General features: G+C 34.6%; 1 pseudogene across 1 annotated transcript in view; it reads right to left on the bottom strand.

Annotated features, from left to right (window-relative positions):
* LOC308610496 (ubiquitin-like modifier-activating enzyme 1) overlaps positions 1-26,349 on the bottom strand; it is a 95,573-nt pseudogene that overhangs the window by 17,177 nt on the left and 52,047 nt on the right. Inside the window, exons 3-4 of the transcript in view lie at positions 309-406; positions 76-222 (exon numbers count right to left, since the gene is read on the bottom strand). The product of the transcript in view is annotated as a ubiquitin-like modifier-activating enzyme 1 (transcript). The remainder of the gene's footprint in view (positions 1-75; positions 223-308; positions 407-26,349) is intronic.

Here is a 26,349-nt window from a genome sequence, read left to right as displayed (position 1 = left end):
TAGAAAAACTAAGTAGATGAAAAGGCATAGAGCAGCTTTGGTTCAAGGACCTGGTTGGCTTGCCCACCCATCTACCTCATTGTGGGGCCGAGAGGGCTGACCATGCTGGGCACGGAACTGGTGCAGGACCTGGAAGCCAATTTGTAGCTGAGGAGGGCGAGAATACTTGACAAAATTTGTTATCACAAAGTCCGGCTCTGCCTGTGAAGTAGGCAAGGTTTTCTGTGAAGAACAAGATATCAGAACCAAAAAAGTAAAATCGTGGAGATGCCTGGAACCCTACAACACACCCTCCTGCTCATAGTCACAAAGCTTATCCTCTTAGTTACTTTGACTTGACTGACAATGCCTCCACAGATGTAGTCAGAGAAATTGGAGGTATCACAGATACTAAAGGTGTAGGGACCTGGGGGATGAAAAGAATGAAGGGTTATCTGTCAATTCATTCCCTCCCAAGATCAACAGCACTATCAAAACAGGAATATGAAAACCTCCCACCTTCTTCCTCACCTAACACCCTCCCCCATACAGTGGGAGTTTGGAGTTAACAGATATAAGCTATTATATATAGAATGGGTAAACAACAGGGTCCTACTGTAGAGCACACAGAAATCTATTCAGTATCCTGAGATAAACCATCATGGAATAGTATATGAAAAAGAATGTATATATAGATAACTGAGTTACTTTGCTGTAAAGCAAAAAGTAACTAATTTTAAATCAACTATACTTCAATTAAGAAATAAAAATAATGTATCGTACATCATAAAACAAAATCAAAAACGAAAACACAATGCTGATTTCTTCAGACAACACAGGTATTCTATGCCTAAATGCCACTCTAGAGAAAAAGAAGTAAGGCCTGAAAGGATCAGATGGCAACTACATAATTTCTCTAGAACAGACTCAAAAATATTAAAGGAACACAAAACACAACTCCAAAACGCTAACATTCACAATTACCTTCCATCCATCAACACTTACCAGAAACTTACCAGCAACATCTGTGGCTTTAGTTTTCATTAAATTTGTAAATTTTTTGTCCATTATTTCTTCAAAAACTCTTTTGGCCCACCCCTTTCTTGGGAATTTCTTTGACATGTGAAATACATTTATAATAGATGTTTTAATGTTCTTGACCTGTGATTTTACATAACAGATGTGATTAACAAATTAACACAGAAGAAAAAATTAGGAAGTTTAACAAAGTAGAAGAAACTATGCAAAATACAAAAGGTGTGTGTGTGGGGGGAAAGTCAAACAAGTCAATTGCCTTAATACTCATGTAATTGGAGTTCTGGAAAGAGATAATGATATGGCAGTGAGCTCCGAAAGTAATATTTTCAAAAAACATGTGGGCAGAAATTTTCCCAATTTCATAAAACTATAAACCTATATTTAATAAATATTTAATAAACTGCAGAAGAGACATGGAGAAAACTATACAAATGTCTATAATGTATTATATATATATATATTCCTCTGTGCTCTGTTTTTGCCGAATCCCATGTTTTGGTATGTTGTGTTTACATTTTCATTCACTTCAGAGTATTTTCTAATATCTCTTGGACACTGTTTGACTCTTTTATTACTTAGGAATGCATTGTTTAATTTCCACATATTTACAAGTTTTCACAAGTTACTCCTATTACTGATGCCCATTATTCTTTCCTTTGTGGTCAGAGAACAATTTGGTGTGATTTAAATTATTGACACTTGTTTTATGGCCTAACGTGAAGTCTATCCTGGAGAACATTCCTAGTTCAAGTGAAAGGAAATTGTATTCTTCTGTTCTTGGGAGGAATGTTGTGTACATGTCTGTTAAGTGCACTCGGTTTATATCATAGTTTTGTTTAGGTCTTCTCTTCCCTTGGTGATCATATGTTTTGTCATTCATTTGGATATGCTGTTGAACCTATTTATCTCTCTCTCAAATTTTGTAAGTTTTTGATTCAGGTATCTGGAACTTTTTTGTTAGGTGAGCATTTGTTTATAATTCTTGTGTATTTCAACAGATTTACCCTTTTATCAATAATATATTATTAATCTAATATAATAATACAGTAATATATACTGTCCTTTGTCTCATTTTTTTATTTAAAATCTTTTTTGTCTGTTGTTAGTATAGTCACTATAACTCTCTTTCGAGTTTTCTTGGCATGAGACTTATCTTTGCAACATTTTACTTAAAATCTATTTGTTTCACACTAAGATTTGTCTCTTTAACAACATATAGGTGGTCATGTTTTTAAAAAATCCATACTGACAATCTGCTTTTTAATTGGACATCTTCTAGTGTACCACTTTTATGGTTATTTGTTATTTCTTTTACTATATACATTTTAGAGCCATTTTATTAGTTGTTACTCTGGAATTAGGTTGTTATAAAGTAAACTGACAGTTTCTACCAACCAAGTTCACATTAATACCAACTTAATTTCAAAATATGAATTTTTTCTTTTATCTAGTTTATCCTTTTTCTTGTGTTGTTCTTATCATAAATTACATCTTTATACACTTTTTACATCAGCACCAATTAATTTTTTTTTCCTGTGGAGTAATGCTTTAAATCAGGTAAGAGAAAAAAGTAACTGCATTTGTTTACTATTGTTGCTTTAACACATTTACAGGAATTCAATTGCTTAAAACTTTACAAATTGTTCTCTTAAAATACTACATGTTACAAGTCCCAAATCCATTTTACTGGGCTAAAGTCAATATGTTGGCAGGATTGGGTCCATCTGGAGACTCTGCTGGGAGAATGTATTTCCTTGCCCTTTTTTTTTTTTTTTTTTTTTTTGCTTAGTGGTTGCTAGTATTCCTAGTCTAGTAACCCCTTCTACTACCTTCAAATACATCAGTTCATTATCTACTTCTGTCATCACATTAACTTGTCCTCTGTCACCGACATCTCCTTCATTCCTCTTATAAGAAGCATTTTGATTAGATCCACCCAAGGTAACCCAAGAAAATTTCCCATCTGAAGACTCTAATATAATCATATATGCAAAGTTTTCTGCATAAAATAACATACATGTCCTGGGGATTAAAATGTGGGCATATTGGGGGACTATTATTCAGACTACAATCATACAAACAAAAAAATCGTTTAAATTATCCTCTATATTTACCTATATAATTACTTTTACTGATGTTCTTTCTTTCTCTGGATTTGAGTTATCATCAAAGTGTCTTTCATTTTAGTTTGGACTCTCTCCAAGAATTATCTCATCTTGTAGGGCAGATAGTTAGCAATAAATCCTCTCCGTTTTGTGCTTATCTGGAATTGTCCTAATCCTGTCCTCAGTTTCAAAAGATGGTCTTGCTGCATATAAAATTCTTGGTTGACAGTTTTTGTTTTTTTTTCTTTTAGCACTATGAATGTATCGAAGTGTTTTCTGCCCTGCATGTTGTCTGATAAGTAGTCTTTTTTTTTTTTTGGCTTAATTGAGAATCTCTTACATGTCATGGGTTGCTACACAGTGCTTTCACAATTCTCTCTTGGTTTTTGGCTTTCAGTAGTTTATGATATGTGTTGCTATGGATCTCTTTGAGTTTAACCTGCCTTGAGTTTGTTTAGCTGAGCGAATCTGTATAATGATGTTTTGCATCAAATTTGGGATGTTTCTTGGCATTAATTCTTAAAACTTTCTTTCTGCCCCCATAATTATTTTGACAACTCCCCAGGTTAAAGTACATCTGCACTGGGTGACCTCCAAATTATGTCAAATATAGACAGTCTTGCAAACGCAGAATTCCAAGGAATATCTCAGTCACATCAGATAATGATAAATCTTTGGAGATGAGGTTCTGAAAGAATTCTCACTTTGTTCTTCTCCTTCTGGTGGCTACTCGGATGCAAAAGGAATGCATACTCTTTCAATATGTACTATTATTATGCTGGAAAAAAGGAGGATGGGATTGTGACCATTTAAAGTCTCTAGAGCTTGCTGATCTTACCAAGATTCAGTCATTTTTAAACACGTAAATACTTCCCTAGTTCCCGTGAAATTTTGTCAATTTCCAGAGTTCTGAAAAAGTTGAGTCTGACAACTTTGTAGGTTTGTAATGTAAAGAATTTTTGGAGGGCCTTACACTATCATCTTCTGACATAACTCATTAGCTGTCCTTTCTGAGGAAGAAACAATGATCCTTTCGTGTTCCAGCCCGCAGTTGGCACAAGAGAAGTGTTGGACCCTTACAGTAATTCTTTCCATGATTATCAGCTGTGTGACCTGAAGACAGGGACCTCACTTCTCTGGGCCATCTATAAAATGAGGATAATGATTGTAACTTTCCCCATTGGTAGAGTTTAAAGGACTAAATATGAATAAAGGGCATAAAAAAGAGTGTGACACACAGTACATCCTACCTAATTAACATTAGTAGCTGGAATACTATTAAATTACCTGGTGTATTATGACACCTGATAAAGACTTACATTCACCACACTGTAAAGATCATGTAAGTATTTGCTGTTCTTCTTATCATCACCTTCATACCACCAATGGATGCTGAAAAGAAATTGCCTGTGATCACACAGCTGGGAGAGAACAATGCTGGATTTTTCATTTAGAAACTTTGCAGGTAACTGACATACTGGACCAGAAGGCTTTCCCTTCCTCATATACAGAAGTATGTACTTCTTCGCTAGACACAAGGCTCACAACTCTGTAACCCGTTAGGGAAAATTATACATAGTTTATGTACATGAATGAGCAAAGGCCATACTCTTCATGATAGATGTACATCTGTCCTAAGTAGAGCCTCTCTAAATTGGGACTATACTTTCCCTCATGAATAACCAATGCATGTAATTTTGCATGATAATATCTGTGTCCCAGCAGCACAACTGTTCTTTCTCCATTCCTGACAAGAAGGGCGCCATATGTTCATGAATGGTAGTAAAACTATAGAAAATGAAGTCCTAATGGTACCCTGTTTCTCTCCAGATCCCAGTTGACTATCTCCAGTATCCTTTCTTAGCCTGATTTGAAGACTATCTTTACGAGAAAAGTGATTTCTGATGAATCGAATCTTATTGACACAGATCTCCAAATGCTTGGAGGACCCTATAATGGAACTTGGGTCACAAAAGTCATTCTGGCAAGATCCCAACACTTGTACTAGGACCCTTACTTAAACAATATTCCTCAAATCCTGCCTTGATTAGAAATCTCCAATTTTACCCAAATCCACCTCCCTTTGGAGAACATTGCAAATACCATGTGCTATCGAAACATGGCCACCAATGACCATCTGCCAAATATTCCTAAGCCCTGGAGCAAAATGATATGCCCCCAAAGAGACATCCAAATCCCTCCCCTCAGTCCCTAAACACCACCTCTATAGGTCCCCTCCAGAATAGACATCCCCTAAATGGCACCATGGGCCATAGATGCAAAGACATACCTCAGGGTATACCTGAAGTTTAGATCCTTTCTACAAATGACATGTAGGCTTTTAGACAACTTGAACTCCTCTTGACTCATGAAACACTCTTATTTACCATTGCAACAAAAAGAATAGGAATAAACATACCCGGGGAGAGAAAAGAGTTGTATGCAGAACACTATAAGATGCTGATGAAAGAAATGAAAGGTGATACAGATGGAGAGATATGCCATGTCCTTGGGTTGGAAGAATCAACATTGTAAAAATGACTATATTACCCAAATCAATCTACAGATTCAATGCAATGCCTATCAAACTAGCAATCGCATTTTCCAGGGAATCAGAAGAAAATATTGCACAATGTGTATGGAAAAAAAAGACACCGAATAACGAAAACAAACTTGAGAAAGAAAAACGGATCTGGATGAATCAGGCTCCTGCACTTCAGACTATACTACAAAGTTACAGTCCTCAACACAGTATGGTACTGACAGAAAAACAGAAATATACATCAATGTAACAGTATAGAAAGCCCAGAGATAAACCCACTCACATATAGTCATCTTATTTTTGACAAAGCAGGCAAGCATATACAATGGAGATAAGACATCCTCTTCAACAAGTGGTGCTTGGAAAACTGGACGGATACATGTCCAAGAATGAAATTAAAACACTCACTAACACCATACACAAAAATAAACACAAATGGATTAAAGTCCTAAATGTAAAGTCAGACATAACCAAACAATTAGAGGAAAACTTAGGCAGAACACTCTATGACATAAATCACAGCAAGATTCTTTTTGACCCACCTCCTAGAGAAATGGAAGTAAAAACAAAAATAAACAAATGCGACCTAGTGAAATTTAAAAGCTTCTGCACAGCAAAGGAAACCATAAACAAGACCAAAAGACAACCCTGAGAATAGGAGAACATATTTGCAAATGAAGCAACTGAAAAATGATTAATCTCCGAATTTTACCAACAGGTCATGCAGCTCCAAACCAAAAACACAAACAACAATCCAAAAATGAGCAGAAGATCTAACTATACAGTTCTCCAAGGATGATATACAGATTGCCATAAAACACATGAAAGGTTGCCCAATATCATGAATCATTAAAGAAATGTAAATCAAATCTACAATGAGGTACCACCTCACATTAGTCAGAATGACCATCAACAAAAACGGTACAAACAATAAATTCTGTAGAGGGTGTGAAGAAAAGGGAAACTTCTGGCACTGTTGTTTGGAATGTAAATTGTTACAGTCACTACGGAGAAAAGTATGGAGGTCATAAGAAACTACTACTAGAAATAGCATATGACCCAGCAATCCCACTACTGTGCTTATACCCTGAGAAAACCATAATTCAAAAGGAGTCATGGAACACAAATTTCATTACAGGTCTATTTACAATAGCCAGGACATGGAAGCAACTTAAGTGTCCATGGACAGAAGAATGGATAAAGAATGTGTGGCATATATATATATAAAATGGAATATTACTCAGACATAAATAGAAATGAATTTGAGCTCTTTGTGGTTAGTTGGATGGACTTAGAGTCTGCCATATTTCGTGAAGTAAATCAGAAAGAAAAAAGAAAAAACTGTTTGCTAAGACTTATGTACGAAATCAGAAAATAAAAAGGTTCTGATGAACGTAGGGGCAGGAGAGGAATAAAGATGCAGATGTAGAGAATCGACTTGATAACACTTGCAGGGGCAAGGATAAGCTGGCACGAAGTGAGATAGTCATATAGACGTACATACACTACCAAATGTAAAATGGATAGCTAGTGGAAAGCAGCTGCATAACACAGGGAGATAAGTTCAGTGCTTTGTGACCACCTAGCTGGGTGAGATAGGGATGGTGTGAGGAAAATGCAATAGGGAGTGGATAAGGTAATATATGTATATCTATAGCTGATTCACTTTGATATACAGCAGAACCTAATGCAATATTGTAAAGCAATTATACTCCGATATAGGTGTTAAAAAAAAGGAATATGCTGTCTATAAGAGCCATTTTAACTTTAAGGACACACATAAGCTAAAGGTGTGGGAATACAAACTGATAGTGCAAACACTTTCCAAACAAGAGCAGGACTGGCTCTCCCAATCTCATGTAATACAGACTTTCAGTCACAGTATATAAGGTCAGTATAAAATAATAATGGATCAATTTATCAAGAGGTTATAATAATTGTAAATATATATGTACTGAATGTTGCATGATTAAACAAATATTTAAATCAACCATTAAGAGATCTGATAGGAGAAAACAACAGTAAAAATAATAATACTAAGGAACTATATTATCCCACTTTCTACCTTAGAAAATTAATAAAGACACAGAAGGTACCTAATAAACTTATAGAGAACTTCCATTCATCAGAACCAGAATCCACATGCTTCTTAAGTGCTGATGGAACATTCCCCCTGATAGTCACTGCCTTGGTACATAAAGCAAGCCTTAACAAATTTAAGAACATCAAAACCACATTGAGCATCCTGTTTTATCATAACGTTATGAAGCTAGAAATCAGTAACAAGAGAAAAAGTGAAAAATTCCTAATATGTAAAATTAAACAGCACACACTTGAAAAATCTATGGGTCAAGGAAGAAGTCAAAAGGGAAATCTGAAACTACCTTCACATAAACAAAAATGACAACATACCAAAACTTTGGGGATGTAGCATAATCAATCTAAAGAGTGAAGTTTTAGCATTCATAACTTCTTTTATTAAGAGAAAAGAATGATCTTAAATAAACGACATATCCTTATACATGAAGGCCTAGGGAAAAGGAACAAATTAATTTCCAAGAATAAAAGGAAGAAATATGAAATTTTCAAATGGAAATCAATAAAACAATAATCATATAATTATTTAAAAACTGAATCCAAGAGCTGGTATTTGTAAAGCATAATAAAATTGACAAACTTTAGCTAGACTAATGAAGATAAAAAAGAACTTAATAAATAAAACTTTAATTGAAAGAGGAGAAATTGTGACTGACACCATAGCATACAAATAATAATAAAGAAAGCTAAAAAACAGGGTCACACAAATGCATAAATCTCCACTAACTCTAATGTACCATGTTGCAAGACCATCACGAAGAAGACAAAAAAAAAAGTATGTCTTGATCATACAAATGATGAATTAGAAAATTGATTCAGTATTCAAAACTCTCCAAACAAAGAGAAGTCGAGGATCAGATCATTTCATGGGTGAATTCTACTGAACATTTAATGAAGATTTATTGCCAGGCGTTCCCAACCCTACCAAATAACTAAAAAAGAGGAAACATTTCCAAACTCATTTTATAAAACCAGCATTTATCTGATTAACAAAGCCAGATAAAGATATAACAAGGGAATCACAAAACAAAACAAACAAAAAACGCAGAACTTACAGGCCAATATACTTGTACATATTGATCGAAAAATTCTCAAGAAAATTCTAGCAAACCAAATTCAATAGCACACTAAAAGGATCAACATGATAAGGTGGGATAACTCCTAAGGATGTAAGGGTAGTTAACATATTAAAATCAATACTTTTAATTAACCACAGGAACAGCATGCAGAAGAAATGTTTGAAAGTATTTTTTAGACTTTCTTGATTAAAGCTCTCAACTAACTGTGTAGCAAAGAAACATTTTAAATGTAATAAAGGTCATATATTAACAAGCCCACAGCTAACATCATATTCATGGTGAAGAGCTGAAAACTTTTCCTCTCAGACAGGAAGAAATAAAAAATGCCCACTATCACCACTCCTATTCAACATAATATTAGAATACCTAGCCAGAAGCATTAAGCAAGAAAAAGAAAAGAAAGGGATCAAAAGTGGAAAGGAAGAAGTAAAAATGCCTCTGTTGGAAGATAAAATATGCTGTATGAAGGAAATCCTAAAGTCTCCACCAAAAACCGCATGAAATTGTTAGAACTAATAAACAAATTCAGTAATGTTGTTGGCTGTGAAACAAAAATACCAAATTAGTTGCATGTGTATACACTAACAAGAAAATAGCAGACACAAAAATAAATAAAACACTTCCATTTACGGCAGTACCAAAAACAATAAAATGTTAGGACTACATTTAAGCAAGGAGACAAAAACATCTGTACACCTAAAAATATGACATTTACAAAAACTGAAGAAGACACAAGTGAATAGAAACTTATCCCATATTTCTGAATTGAAACAATGAATACTGTACAAATGTTCACGCTACCTAAAGCCATCTATAGTTTCATTTGTAACCCAATAAATTTTCAATGGCAAATTTCCTAGAAATAGAATAACAATCCTAAAAATTGTACAAAACAACAAAGGAACCTGAAAATAGCCAAAACAATTTTCAGCAAGATAAACAAAGCTGGTTGCAACTCACTTTCTGGTTTCAAACTATTATACAAAGTTATGGTAATCTAAATAGTGTGAAATTAGCATAAAAAAGACAATAGACCAATAGAATAGGACTGACAGCCCAGAAATAAACTCAGCCATGTCCAGTCAACTAACCTTTGACAAGGACGACAAGAATAAACAATGGAGTAAAAATAGACTTTACACTGAGTGGTGTTGGAAAAACGGGATATCCACACAGAAAAGAATAAAATTGAACACCCATCTTAGACGATTCAAAAATTAACACAACATGAACAGAAATCACAACATGCCTAGAATTAAACAGAAAATAATCTCCAAGGCATTTGTCTCAGCAATGATTCTTTTGGGTATGATACCAAAAGTAGAAGGAACAAAAGGAAAATTCAACATGTGTGACAACATCAAATTTAAAAGCCTCTGCACAAAAAGAAACTTGAACAGAGTGAAGAGACATTGAACAGGAGGCATAAGAATTCTCCTATGGAATGGGAGAAAAGATTTGCCAACAACATGCCTGCTACGGGACTAATGTCCAAACATAAAAGGATTCAATTAAAAAAAAAGCTGAATAATCTAATTAAAACGTGGGCTGAACACCTTAGCAGATATACTACCTTCATAGGAGACCTACAAATGACCAAGAGACACATGAACATTTGCTCAACATCTGTAATAGTAAGAGAAATGCAAAATAAAACCCCAAAGAGATGTCAACTCACACATTTCCTAGTGGTTATTATGAAAAAGAAAAGACAGAAAAGTGTAGTCAAGCATGTAGAAAACTGGGAAAACTTACAGACTGTTGGTGGGAATATACCTTAGTACAACCACTACATAAAATAATTAGGATGTTCCTCAAAGTACTAAAAATAATACCACCATATAACCTAGCAATTCCATTTCTGAATATACATATTTGAAGGAAATGAAATCAGTTACTTTACTGAGATATTTGAACTCCCATGTTCACTGTATTAATATTTACCAAAATATGCAAGGCATAGACACTAACTGTTTATCAATGAATAAACGGATTAAGAACTGTATATATTACCACAATGGATATTATACAGCCATATAAAGAAAATCCTGCAATTTGTGACCACATGAAATCAACTTGTGGGCATTATGCTTAGTGAAACAATCAGAGACATAAAGACAAACTGTGTGGTCCCACTTATTTATTAAATCTAAATGGCAGAGGTCATCAAAACAGAGAGTTGATATGTATTTAATAGGTGTGGGTTTGGGAAAAATAAGGAGATGAGAGTCAAAGAGTACAAATGTCCTGGTATAAAATATGTAGATTCTTGGGATCTAAGTTACAAAATAGTGACTTAGTTACCAACACTTTATTGCATATTTCAAGGTTACTAGGAAAGGAGATCTTAAATGTTCTTACAGCACACACACAAAAATGGTAACTATGTGAGGTGATAGAAGTATTAACTAACATTATTATCACATTATTTCACAACATAGATGTAAGTCTAATCATCATGCTGTGTACCTTATAATTACCAAGGTTATATGTCAATTATATCTCAATAATGTTGGGGAAAATGTATTAAAGATAGGACCTAAATGTTTCAAAGCCTTTGAGTAAAGATAAGGAACAAACTTCTCAAGATTGGCCTTGGCAATAATTTCTTGACAATGACAGCAGGAGAGAAGGCAACAAAATCAAAAGTTAAGTGAAGTGAAATTGACCTGAAACATTCCTACATAATAAAGGAAACAATCAACAGAATTAACAGGCAATCTATAGAATAGTATAAAATATTTACAAACACGTACCTTAGAAGTGGCTAATATCCAACATACATAAGGAAAGTGCAAAACCTCAGTAGTGGGATATCACCTCATATCTGTTAGATTGGCTATTATCAAAAAAGAGAAGACAGCAGGCATGACAAAAGGGAACCACCTTACACTCTTGTTGGGAATGCTGATTGGTGTAGCCACTCTAGAAAAGAGTTTGGAGGTTCCTCATAAAACCAAAAATTAGAACTACCAAATCATCCAGAACAAAATCTTTGGTTATTTATAAAATGGAAGGAAAAATGCCGACTCTAAAAAACACCTGAATACCATGTACACTGCACCATCATTCTCAAATGCCATACCAGGATAACTACACACTTAGCCTGAATAGATGGATAAAGGAAAGGTGCCCCAGCAAGTTATTTTGTGTGGCAGGAAAAAAAAGTGGCACAATAAAAATATATTCAGGCATACTAGAAATAAAATGGTGCCTTTGTAGCAAAATGGGTGCACCTTAAGGGCACTATGTCAAGTCAACATCTCTAAGAGTAAGAGATGTTGAGAAGAAGTATGATGAAAGAAGAAGTAAGAAGTACTTAAGAAGTAAATCAGACAAATAAAAACAAAAATGGTGTAATCTCACTTATAGGAAAAAAATTAATCTTCGTTGCAGGTTTTTCTACTTCATCACTTTAAATATATCCTGCCAGTCCCTTCTGGCTTGGAGAATTTAACAACTGTCCTTCACAATCTCTTCCAAAATATAGCAGAGGGAGGAACACTCCAAAACTAATTCTATGGCGCCACAATCACCCTGATACCAAAACCAGGCAAAGATATAATAAAAAAAGGAAAACTACAGGCCAATATCACTGATGAATATAGATGCAAAAATCCTCAACAAAATGGTAGCAAACAGAAGCCAACAGCACATTAAAAGGATAATACACCATGATCAATTGGAGTTTATTCCAAGAATACAAGGATTCTTCAATATATGCAAATCAATCAACGTGATACTTCATATTAACCAATTGAAGGAGAAAAACAATATGATCATCTCAATGGATGCAGGGAAACTTTCGAAAAAATTCAAACCCAATATATGATAAAAACCATCCACATAGTAAGCATAGAGGGGAGTTTCCTCAACATAATAAAGGCCATATATGACAAACCAACAGCAAACATCATCCTCAATGGTGAAAAACCGAAAGTATTTTCATTAAGATCAGGAACAAGACAATGTTGTCCACCCTCACAGCTCTTTCTCCACATAGATTTGGGCGTTTCAGACACAGCAATCAGAGAAGAAAAGGAAATAAAAGGAATCCAAATCAGAAAAGAAGAAGTAAAGCTGTCACTCTTTGCAGATGACTTGATACTACACATAGAGTATCCTAAGGATGCTACCAGAAGATGAATAGAGCTAACCGATAAATTTGGTAAAGTAGCACAATAAAAAATTAATGCACAGAAATCTCTGGGATTCCAATAGGTTAATGATGGAAAATCTGAAAGAGAAATTAAGGAAACACTCTCATTTACCATTGCAACAAATAGAATAGAAGGAAACATACCCAGGTAGACAAAAGACCTGTATGCAGAAACCTATAAGATGCTGATGAAAGAAATGAAGGAGGATACAAAGAGATGGAGATATATACCATGTTCTTGGGTTTGAAGAATCAACAGAGTGAAAATGACTGTATGACATAACGCAATCTACAGACTCAATGCAATCCATATAAAAATACCAATGGCATTTTCGAGGGAACTAGAAGAAAAAAATTCACAGTGTGTATGGAAAAAAAAAAAACAACAAAAAAAAAAACACATGCCGAATAGCCAAAACAATCTTGAGAAAGAAAAACAGAGCTAGATGAATCGGGCTCCTGGACTTCAGACTATACTAAAAGCTACAGTAATCAAGACAGTTTCTGTACTGGCACAAAAACAGAAATATAGATCAATGGAGCACGGTAGAAAGCCCAGGGGTAAACCCACAGATATAAGGTCACCTTATTTTTGATAAAGGAGGGAAGAATATACAATGGAAATAAGACATCCTCTTCAACAAGTGGTGCTGGGAAAACTGAATGGCTACATGTACAAGAATGAAATTAGAACACTCCCTAACGCCATACACAAAAATAAACACAAATCGATTAAAGGACTAAATGTAAGGTGAGACACTATCAAACACTTAGAGGAAAACATAGGCAGAACACTCTATGACATAAATAACAGCAAGATTCTTTTTGACCCACTTCCTAGAAAAATGGAAATAAAAACAAAATTAAAGTAATGGGACATAGTGAAACAAAAATTTTTCACAGGAAAGGAAACTATAAACAACACGAAACGACAACCCTCAGAATGGGAGAAAATATTTGCAAATGAAGCAACTGAAATAGGATTAATCTCCAAAATTTACCAACAGCTCATGCAGCTGTAAACAAAAAAACACAAACCATCCAAAAATGGGCAGAAGACCTAAATAGACATTTCTCCAAAGATGATACCCAGATTGCAATAAAACACATGAAAGTTTGCTCAACCTTTCATGTTGAGCATGAATCATTATAGAAATATAAATCAAATCTACAATGAGGTATTACCTCACACTAGTCAGAGGAGCCGTCATCAAAAAATCAATATACTATACATTCTTGAGAGAGTGTAGGGAATAGGAAACCCTCCAGCACTGTTAATGGGAATGTAAATTGTTACAGTCACTATAGAGAACAGTATGGTGGTCATTAAGAAACTAAAACTAGAACTAATATATGACCCCACAATCCCACAACTGTGCATATACCCTGAGAAAACTATAATTCAAAAAGAGTCATGGACCACACAGTTCATTACAGGTGTAATTACAATAGCCAGGACAGGGAAAAAGCTAAGTGTCAATCGACACATGAATGAATAAAGAAGGTGTGGCATATATATACAATGGAATATTACTCAGAGATAAAGAGAAATTAAATTGAGCTATTTGCAGTTAGGTGGATAGACTTAGAGTCTGTCATACTGTGTGAAGTCAGAAAGAGAAAAAGAAAAAACACTTTGCTAACACATATATATGGAATCTAAAAAAAAGTTTCGATGAAGGTAGGAGCAGCACAGGAAAAAAGATGCAGATGTAGAGAATCGACTTGAGAACATGGGGTGTGGAAAGTGTAAGCTGGCACGAAGTGTGCGAGTGGTATGTACATATATACACTACGAAATGTAAAATAGATAGCTAGTGGAAAGCAGCTGCATAGCACAGGGAGATACGTTCAGTGCTTTGTGACCACCTAGCTTGGTGGGATAGGGAGGGTGGGAGGGAGATGCAAGAGGGAGTGGATATGGGAATATATGTATACCTATAGCTGATTCATTTTGTTATACAACAGAAACTAACACAACATTGTAAAACAATTAAATTACCATATAAATGATAAAAAAAAACACAATATGTTGTCTACAAGAGCAATTTTAACTTTAAGGACACACATAAGCTGAAGGTGAGGGAATAGAAACTGATAGTCCAAACAGTTTCCAAACAAGAGCAGGACTGACTCCCCCAATCACAGGTAATACAGACTTTCAGTCAAAATAGTTCACAATTGATAAAGAAGGTCAGTATACAATGATAATAGATGAATTTATCAAGAGATTATAATAATTGTAAATATATATGTACTGAACGTTGCAGGATTAAACAAATATATAAATTACCCATCAACAGATCTGATAGGAGAAATCAACAGTAAAACTAATAATGGTAAGGGACTATATTCTCTCACTTTATACCTTAGGATATTGATAAAGACACTGAATGTACCCCATAAAATTATATAGAAGTTCCATCCAACAGAATCAGATTCCATATTATTCTTAAGTTCAGATAGAGCATTCCCTAGGATAGATGCTGTCGTGGAATATAAAGCAAGCGTTAACAAATTTAAGAAGATCAAAAGCACATTAAGCAACATTTTTGATCATAATGTTATGAAGATAGAAATCAATAACAATAGAAAAAGTGAAAAAAACTAATATGTAGAATTATACAGCACACACTGGAAAAACCTATGGGTCAGGAAAGAACTCAAAAGGGAAACATGAAACTACCTTCAGATAAACAAAAATTACAATATACCCAAACTTTGGGAATGTAGAAAAATCAGTCTAAAGAATGAATTTTTTTTAGCAATCATAAATTCTTATATTAAGAGAAAGGAATGATTTAAATAAACAACTTAAACTTATGCCTGAAGGATTAGGAAAAATGAACAAATTAAGCACGAGGAATAAAAGGAGAAAGTAAGAAAGATTCAAATGGAAATGAATAAAATGAATATCAGATAATTAGGAGAAAATGAATCCAAGTGATGGCATTTGGAAAGGATAATAAAATTGACAAGCTTTAGCTAGACTAACAAAGAGCAAAAAAGAGCTTAATAAATAAAACTTTAACTGAAAGAGGAGAAATTGCAACTGACATCATAGCACACAAATCATTATAAAGGATGATAAAAAACCGGGTCACACAAATGGATAAATCTCCAACAACTCCTATATAAAATGAAGCAAGACAATCATGAAGAAGCAAAAAAAACAAACAAACAAAAAATATCTTGATCATACAAATAATGACTTAGGAAATTGAAGCAGTATTCAAAACTCTCCCAACAAAGAGAAGCACAGGATCAGTTAGTTTCACTGGTGAATTCTACTGAACATTTAATGAAGATTTATTGCCCGTCCTTCCCAAACTCTCCCAAATCACTACAAAAGAGGAAACATTTCCAAACTCATTTTACATAACCAACATTTTCCTGAATAACAAAGCCAGATAAGGAAATAACAAGGGAAACACAAAACAAAAGAAAACAAAACAAACATACAAACAAACAAGCGAAAACCACAGAACATACAGGCTAATATCCTTTTATATATAGATGCAAAAATTCTCAACAAAATTCTAGCAAACCTAATTCAATAGCACAATAAAATGTTCAACGTGATAAGGTGGGATAATTCCTGGGGATGCAAGGGCAGTTAATGTTTTTAAATCAATAAATTTAATTTATGACACGAATAGCATGCAGAAGATATGTTTGAAAGAATTTTCTAAATTTTCTTGATTAAAGCTTTCAACTACCTGGGGAGAGAAGAAACATTTTAAATGTAATAAAGGTCATATATTATCAAGGTCCCAGCTAACATCATATTCATGGTGTAAAGCTGAAAATCTTTCCTCTAAGACAGGAACAAATAAAAAATGCCCACTCTCACCACCCCTATTCAACATAATACTAGAAACACTAGTCAGAACCTTTAGGCAAGCAAAAGAAATAAAAGGGATCAAAAGTGGAATGGAAGAATTAGAAATGTCGCTGTTTGAAGATGACATATTACGTATGCAGGAAATCCTAAAGACTCCACCAAAAACCCCGTGAAACTGTTAGAACTAATAAATGAATTCAGTAATGTTGTTGGATATGAAATAAAAATACAAAATTAGCTGCATTTCTATACACTAACTAGAAAATAGCTGACAGAAAAATAAAGAAAACACTTCCATTTACAGCAGCACCAAAAACAATAAAATCTTAGGAATACATTTAAGCAAGAAGACAAAAACATGTGTACACCTAAAAATATGATATTCACAAAAACTGAAGAAGAAACAAGTGAATAGAAACTTATCCCATGTTTCTGAATTGAAAGAATGTATACTGTTAAAATGTTCATGCTACCTCAAGCTGTCTATAGTTTCAATGGAATCCCAATCAACTTTTCAATGGCAATTTTCCTAGAATAGAATAACAGTCCTAAAAATTGTACAAAACAAGAAAGGACCCTGAAAATAGACAAAGCAATTTTCAGCAAGATAAACAAAGCTGGATGAAACTCACTTCGTGGTTTCAAACCATAATACAAAGTTACAGAAATCAAAATAGTGTGAGACTAGCATAAAAACAGACAATAGACAAATAGAATAGGACTGAGAGCACAGAAATAAACTCAGCCATGTCCAGTCAACTAACATTTGACAAGGATGACAAGAATAAATAATGGAGTAAAAATAGGCTTTACAGTGAGTGGTGTTGGAAAAACTGGATATCCACATGGAAAACAATAAAATTGAACATGCATCTTAGACAATTCAAAAATTAACACAACATGAGCAGAAATCACAAAATCCCTAGAATTAAACAGAAAAAAAATCTCCAAGACATTTGTCTCAGCAATGATTCTTTTGGGTATGATACCAAAAGTAGAAGGAACTAAAAGAAAATTCAACATGTGTGACAACATTAAATTTAAAAGCCTCTGCACTAAAAGAAACTTGAACAGAGTGAAGAGGCACTGAACAGGAGACATAGGAATTGTCCTGTGAAATGGGAGAAAATATTTGCCAACAGGATGCAAGCTACAGGAGAATGTAGAAATATAAACACTATCAGTTAAAAAAAAGCGAAAAATCTAATTAAAACGTGGACTGAAGATGTTAGCAGATATATTCCCCCCACAGGAGACATACAAATGACCAAGCAACACATGAATATTGGCTCAATATCTGTAATAGTAAGAGAAATGCAAAATAAAACCACAATGAGATATCAACTCACACATTTCCTGGTGGTTTTTATGAAAAGGAAAAGAGAGAAAAGTGTAGTCAAACATGTAAAACACAGGGAACACTCACAGACTTTTGGTGGGAATGTAACTTAGTACAACCACTATGGAAAATGATACGGATGTTCCTCAAAATACTAAAAATAATACCACCATATAACCTAGCAATTCCATTTCTGAATACACATATTTGAAGGAAATGAAATCAGTTAACTTACAGAGATATTTGCACTCCCATGTTCACTGTATAAATATTTATCTAAAATGTGCACGGCATTGTCACTAACTGTTTATCAATGATAAAAAGGCTTAAGAAATGTATATGTTACCACAATGGGTATTATACAGTCATATAAAGAAATTCCCGCAATTTGTGACCACATGAAATCAACTTGCAGGCATTATGCTTAGTGAAACAATCAGACATTAAGACAAACTGTGTGGTCCCACTTATTTATGAAATCTAAATGGTGAGTTCATCACAAAGAGAGTTTATACATATTTAATAGGTGTGAGGTGGGGAGAAACAGGGAGATGATTGTCAAAGAGCACAAATTTCCTGTTATAAAATGTGTAAATTCTTGGGATCTAAATTAAAGGATAGTGACTTCGTTACCAATACTTTATTGCATGTTTAAAAGTTACTGGGAATGCATATCTTCAGTTTTCTTACAGAACACACACACAATTGGTAACCATGTGAGGTGATAGAAGTATTAACTAACATTATTATCACATTATTTCACAGCATAGATGTAAATCTAACCATCATGCTGTGTACCATAAAACTACCAACGTTATATGTCAATTATATCTCAAAAGTGTTGGGGAAATTGCTTTAAAGATAAGACCAAAAAGTTTCAAATCCATTGAGAAAAGATAAGGAACAAACTTCTCGAGATTGGCCTTGGCAATAATTCCTTGGCTATGACAGCAGTAGAGCAGGCAACAAAACCAAAGTTAAGTGAATTGAAATTGAACTGAAACATTCCTATATAATAAAGGAAACAATCAATAGAATTAAGAGGCAATCTACAGAATAGCATACAATATTAGAAACAAGTACCTGATAAGTGGTTAATGACGAACATATATTAGGAAAGTGCTAAACATCTGTAGTGGATTATCACCTCATATCTATTAGATTGTCTAATATCAAAGAAGAGAAGATAGCAGGCATGACAAAAGGGAACCCTCCTACATTCTTGTTAGGAATGCTGAATGGTATAGCCGCTCTAGAAACCAGTTTGAAGATTCCTCAAAAAGCTAAAAATTAGAACTACTAAATCATCCAGAAAAAAACTCTTTGGGTATTTTTATAAAGGAAAGAAACACACAAAATCATAAAGACACCTGCATCCCATGTACACTGCACCATCATTCTCAAATGCCATAACAGGAAACAACAAACTTAGGCTAAATAGATGGGTAAAGAAAATGTGGCACAGAAAAGTATTTTGTGTGGCCGGAAAAAAATGTGTCACAATAAAAATATATTCAGGCATAGTAGAAGGAAAATGCTGCCTTTTGTAACAAAATGGCTGCACCTTGAGAGCACTATGTTAAATCAACATCTCTAATAGTAAGAGATTTTGAGAAGAAGTACGATGAAGAAAGAAGCACTTAAGAAGTAAGTCAGACATATAAAAACAAACATGGTGTGATCTCACATATTTAAAAAAAATATATCTTCTTTGCAGGTTTTTCTCCTTCATCACTTAAGATGTCCTGCCAGTCCTTCCTGGCTTGGAGTGTTTAACACCTGTCTTTCTAAAACTCTTCCAAAATGTAGCAGAGGGAGGAAAAATCAAAAACTAATTCTATGGAGACACCATCACTAATACCAAAAGCAGACAAAATATCAAAAAAATAAATGAATAAATAAAACTGAAGGCCAATATTACTGATGAATATAGATACAAAAATTCTCAACAAAATAGTAGCAAACAGAATCCAACAGCACATTAAAAGGAAAATACACCATGATCAAGTGGGATTTATTCCAGGAATACAAGGATTCTCCAATATATGCAAAGCAACCAATGTCATACACCATATTAACAAATTGAAGTAGAAAACACATATGATCATCTCAATAGATGCAGAGAAAGCTTTCGAAAAAAATCAACACCAGTTTATGATAAAAACCCTCCACATAGTAGGCATAGAGGGAAGATTCCTGAACATAATAAAGGACTTATATGACAAACCCACAGCAAACATCGTCCTCAATGGTGAACAACTGAAAGTATTTTCACTAAGATCAGGAACAAGGCAAGGTTGCCCACCCTCTCAACTCTTATTCAACATAGTTTTGGATGTCTCAGCCACAGCAATCCCAGAAGACAAGGAAATAAAAGGAATCCAAATTGGAAAAGAAGAATTAAAGTTGTCACTCTTTTTTTTTTAAATTAACAATACAGCAGCTTTAATAGGGTAACAGTCCAGAGAAAAATGTTACATTAGGCACTTGACATCTCATTTAAATTATTTTCTTAAAACTAAAAGGTTTCATTTTAACAGATAAATTTCAATGTACTTTTTAAAACTGATTGTTAATTAAAGCCTAAGCAATTATAAAGAAAATACACAATGATATTCAACCAGAGGTTAATTTTCTGGTCATACTGACATGTTAAAATACTTTTCTTAAAATTTAATTTACCTGAGACTGAGTTCTCAGGTATCTTTTTGGTTAAAAATATTTGTTAAGATAGGTGATAATTGGACTATTTTTATATTGACAACTGAAATAAAGCTATAAACTGTCAGTCAGTGTTTAGGGACCCAGAACCAACTTGTCAAAAAAGTACATTTTATACCCATAATATCATCATTTTCACATGATTATCCTTTCAAGTTATCATAATCTGTTACTGGCTTCTTGTCTAAGAATTTACAGGCCTAAGGTGAGGCTGTCAGGTAAATGACTGGCATATACAAACCAAAGACTGTGTTCAGGACAAGAGAGCCACACCCAGTGCCTGATGGACAGGATTCACCCATTAACCCGTCACTTTGGAGTCTGCCTAACAGGAGCAAGTCCTCCGAGTTCTGACAGCCACATACGGACAAGAAAGGCTGCTGAAACTTATTTAATTAGACTTAGAGGTACTACTGCTGTTAGGAGTCTGTTTATAAAGATTTTTAATCATACGTTATAATTTTTTTTCAGGTAAAAAACTTGGTTCCAACTGTTACAGGCATAAAAGTATTTCCCCTGGGATTTCCTTCACATCGAGAAGGTACCCATATATTTTTAAATAGTCTTCCTAACTTTGGGAAAACGTTGCCCTCCCTCCAACACCCACCCCACATGAACATAACCAAATCAGTTGTAATAAAGTACAGCACACAGAAATGACTGTCGGCCTCTTATGAGGACACTGAATGCCATCCATCCCACAGGTTCACTCAACAATCTGCATGTGTTCCTGAGGAGAAATCCATCGAGTCCCTTTGCTGTTGTGACATCTCCAAAGTCAGCTTTTCCCGTATCAATCATTCTGGACTTCACCCACCATGCTCATCTCATTTGGATTTCAATGCTTCCTCCCATTCAACAGCCGATTCAGAGTTCTTGGGAATTGCTGGAAATATTGATTGCATTTTACTTCGAAAGTCTTTTATACTGTGAACTCCTAAAGCCTTCCAGACTGCGAAGCTGATCACACCAACCCCACACCAGGCGTAAAGTGAGCCCCACCCCAGGGCTCGCAAGGCAAGGGAAGACCCGCTCTCCGGTAAGGCAGCCGTGGCCACAGTTCCCTGCGAATGTTGGAGGGTCTCCTGCAGAGGCGGGGGGCTGTTGTGGCTCACCATAGGGACAAGGACACTGCCAGCAGAAGTTCTGGGAGGTACTCTAAAGTTGTCACTCTTTGCAGATGACCTGATACTACACAGAGAGAATCCTAAAGATGTTACCAGAAAATGCCTAGCGCTAATCAATGATTTTGGGAAAGTAGCAGGATACAAATTTAATGCACAGAAATCTCTGGGATTCCTATAGGCTAATGATGAAAAATCTGAAAGAGAAATTAAGGAAACACTCTCATTTACCATTGCAAAAAATAGAATAGGAACGAATATACCAAGGTAGACAGAAGACCTGTATGCAGAAACCTATAAGACGCTGATGAAAGAAATGAAAGAGGATACAAAGAGATGGAGAGATATATTATGTTCTTGGGTTGTAGGAATCAACATAGTGAAAATGACTATATGACCTAACGCAATCTACAGAGTCAATGCAATCATTATCAAATTACCAATGGCATATTCCAGGGAACTAGGCGAAAAAATTACACAGTGTGTATGGAAACAAAAAAAGACACTAAATACCAAAAGAACTCTTGAGAAAGAAAAACACAGCTGGATGAATCAGGCTCCAGGACTTCAGACTATACTACAAATCTACAATAATCAAGATAGTATGATACTGGCACAAAAACCGAAATATAGATCAACGGAATAGGATAGAAAGCCCAGAGGTAAACCCATGCACATATGGTCACCTACTTTTTGATAAAGGTTGCAAGAATATACAATGGAGATAAGACATCCTATTCAACAAGTTGTGCTGGGAAAACTGAACAGCTACATGTACAAGAATGAAATCAGAACACTCCCTAACACCATACACAAAAATAAACACAAATGGATTAGAGTCCTAAAAGTAAGTTTCCACACTATCATACACTTAGAGGAACACATAGGCAGAACACTCTATGACATAAATCACGGCAAGATTCTTTTTGACCCACTTCCTAAAGAAATGGAAATAAAAACAAAATTAAACAAATGGGAACTAATGAAACTTAAAACATTTTTCACAACAAAGGGAACCACAAACAAGACCAAATGACAACCCTCAGAATCAGAAAATATTTGCAAATGAAGCAACTGACAAACGATTAATCTTCAAAATTTACCAGCAGCTCATGCAGCTCTAAACCAAAAAATACAAACAACAATCCAAAAGTGGGCAGAAGACCTAAATAGACATTTCTCCAAAGATGATACACAGATTGCAATAAAACACATAGAAGTTTGCTCAATATCATGAATCATTAAAGAAATATAAATCAAACTACAATGAGGTGTCACCTCACACTAGTCAGAATAGCCATCAAATTCAAAATTCTACAAACTCTAAATTCTGGAGTGGTGTATGGAAAACAGTACCCTCTTGCACTGTTAGTGGGAATGTAAATTGTTACAGCCACTATGGTGAACAATATGGAGGTCATTAAGAACCTAAAACTTGAACTAATATATGACCCCACAATCCCGCTTCTTTGTATATACCCCGAGAAAAGCATAATTCCAAAAGGGTCATGGACCACAAAGTTCATTACAGGTGTAATTACAATAGCCAGGACAGGTAAACACCTAAGTATCAATTGACAGAAGAATGGATAAAGAAGGTGTGTCATATATATACAATGGAATATCACTGAGCCATAAATAGAAATAAAAATTGAGCTATTTGCAGTTAGGTGGATAGACTTAGAGTCTGTCATACTGTGTGAAATGAGTCAGAAAGAAACAAAAGACAAACTTTTTGCTAATATATATATATATATATGGAATTAAAAAAACATTCTGATGAATGTAGGTGTAGGACAGCAATAAAGATGTTGATATAGAGAATTGATTTGAGAATATAGTGAGTGGAAAGGGTAAGCTGGCATGAAGTTAGAGAGTCGTCTGTACATATATACACTACGAAATGTAAAATAGATAGCTAGTGGAAAGCAGCTGCATAGCACAGGGAGATACGTTCAGTGCTTTGTGACCACCTAGCTTGGTGGGATAGGGAGGGTGGGAGGGAGATGCAAGAGGGAGTGGATATGGGAATATACCTATAGCTGATTCACTTTACTATACAGCAGAAACTAACACAACAGTGTAAAACAATTATATTGCCATATAAATGATAAAAAAAAACAATATGCTGTTTAAAAGAACCATTTTATCATTAAGGACACACATAAGCTGAAGGTGAGGGAATAGAAATTGATAGTCCAAACAGTTTCCAAACAAGTGCAGGACTTGATCTCCCAATCTCAGGTAATACAGACTTTCAGTCAAAGTAGGTCACAAGTGATAAATAAGGTCTGTATACAATGATAATGGATCAATTTATCAAGAGAAAATAATAATTGTAAATATATATGTACTGAACGTTGCGGGATTAAACATATATTTAAATCAACCATTAAGAGTTCTGATAGAGGGCTTCCCTGGTGGCGCAGTGCTTGAGAGTCCACCTGCCGTGCAGGGGGCATGCCTTCATGCCCCGGTCTGGGAAGAACCCACATGCCGTGGAGCGGCTGGGCCCGTGAGCCATGGCCGCTGAGCCTGCACGTCCGGAGCCTGTGCTCTGCAGCGGGAGATGCCACAACAGTGAGAGACCCGTATACCCACAACCCTCCACAAAAAAAAAAAAAAAAAAAAAAAGATCTGAGAGGATAAATCAACAATAAAACAAATAATAGTAAGTGACTGTATTATCCCACTTTCTACCTTAGAAAATTAATAAAGAAACAGAATGTACCTAATAAACTTATAGAAAACTTCCATTCAACAGTACCAAAATTCATATTCTGCTTAAGTGCTGAAGGAGCATTTCCCAGAATGGACACTGTCTTGAAACATAAAGCAAGCGTTAACAAATTTAAGAAGATCAGAGTCACATTAAGCATCTTTTTTGATCATAATGTTATGAAGCTAGAAATCAATAACAAGAGAAAAAGAAAAATCCCTTATATGTAAACTTATACAACACACACTGGAAATATATATGGGTCAAGGAAGAAGTCAAAAGGGAAATCTGAAACTACCTTCAGATAAACGAAAATGACAACATACCAAAACGTTTGGAATATAGAAAAATCAGTCAATGGATGAATTAATTTTAGCAATCATAGATTCTTCTAAAAGAGAAAAGAATAATCTAAAATAAACCACTTGTGCATATACATGAAGGACTAGGAAAAATGAACAAATTAAGCACCAGGAATAAAAGGAAAAAAATAAGAAAGATTCAAATGGAAATTAATAAAACAAATATCAGATAATTAGGAAAAACTGAATCCAAGTGTTGGAATTTGGAAAGGATCTTAAAATTGACAAGATTTAGCAAGACTAACGAAGAGAAAAAAAGAGCTTAATAAATAAAACTTTAACCGAAAGAGGAGAAATTGCAGCTGACACCATAGCATACAAATAGTTATAAAGAATGCTAAAAAACTGGGTTACAAAAATGGATAAATCTCCAAAAACTCCTATATAAAACATAGCAAGACAATCATGAAGAAGCAAAAAACAAACAAACAAAAAATATCTTGATCATACAAATAATGACTTAGGAAATTGAAGCACTATTCAAAACTCTCCCAGCAAAGAGAAGCCCAGGATCAGTTAGTTTCACTGGTGAATTCTACTGAACATTTAATGAAGATTTATTGCCAGTCCTTCCCAAACTCTCCCAAATAACTACAAAAGAGGAAACATTTCCAAACTCATTTTATAAAACCAGGATTTTCTTGATTAACAAAGCCACATAAGGAAATAGAAGGAAACACAAAACAAAACAAAACAAAACAAAAAGCACAGAACTTACAAGCTAATATCCTTGTACATATAGATGCAAAAATTCTCAACAAAATTCTAGCAAACCAAATTCAAAAACACACTAAAATGTTCAACATGCTAAGGTGAAATAATTCCTGGTGATGCAAGGGCAGTTAACATTTTTAAATCAAAAATTTTAATTTACGACACGAATAGCATGCAGAAGAAATGTTTGAAAGAATTTTCTAAATTTTCTTGATTAAAGCTTTCAACAACCTGGGGAGAGAAGAAACATTTTAAATGTAATAAAGATCATATATTATGAAGCCCACAGCTAACATCATATTCAAGATGAAAAGCGGAAAACTTTTCCTCTAAGACAGGAACAAATAAAAAATGCTCACTATCACCACTTCTCTTCAACATAATAGTAGAATCCCTAGCCAGAACCATTAGGCACGGAAAAGAAATGAAAGGGATCCAAAGTGGAAAGGAAGAATTTAAAATGTCTCTGTTTGAAGATGACATATTCTGTATGCAGGAAATCCTAAAGACTCCACCAAAACCCCATG

The sequence above is a fragment of the Mesoplodon bidens genome (assembly GCF_964165515.1).
Source record: "Mesoplodon bidens genome assembly, contig: HAP1_SCAFFOLD_123, whole genome shotgun sequence".
In the NCBI taxonomy this organism is placed as follows: Eukaryota; Metazoa; Chordata; class Mammalia; order Artiodactyla; family Ziphiidae; genus Mesoplodon; species Mesoplodon bidens.
Note: the sequence above shows the minus strand (reverse complement) of the source record. Positions and strands in the feature narration are given on the sequence as shown.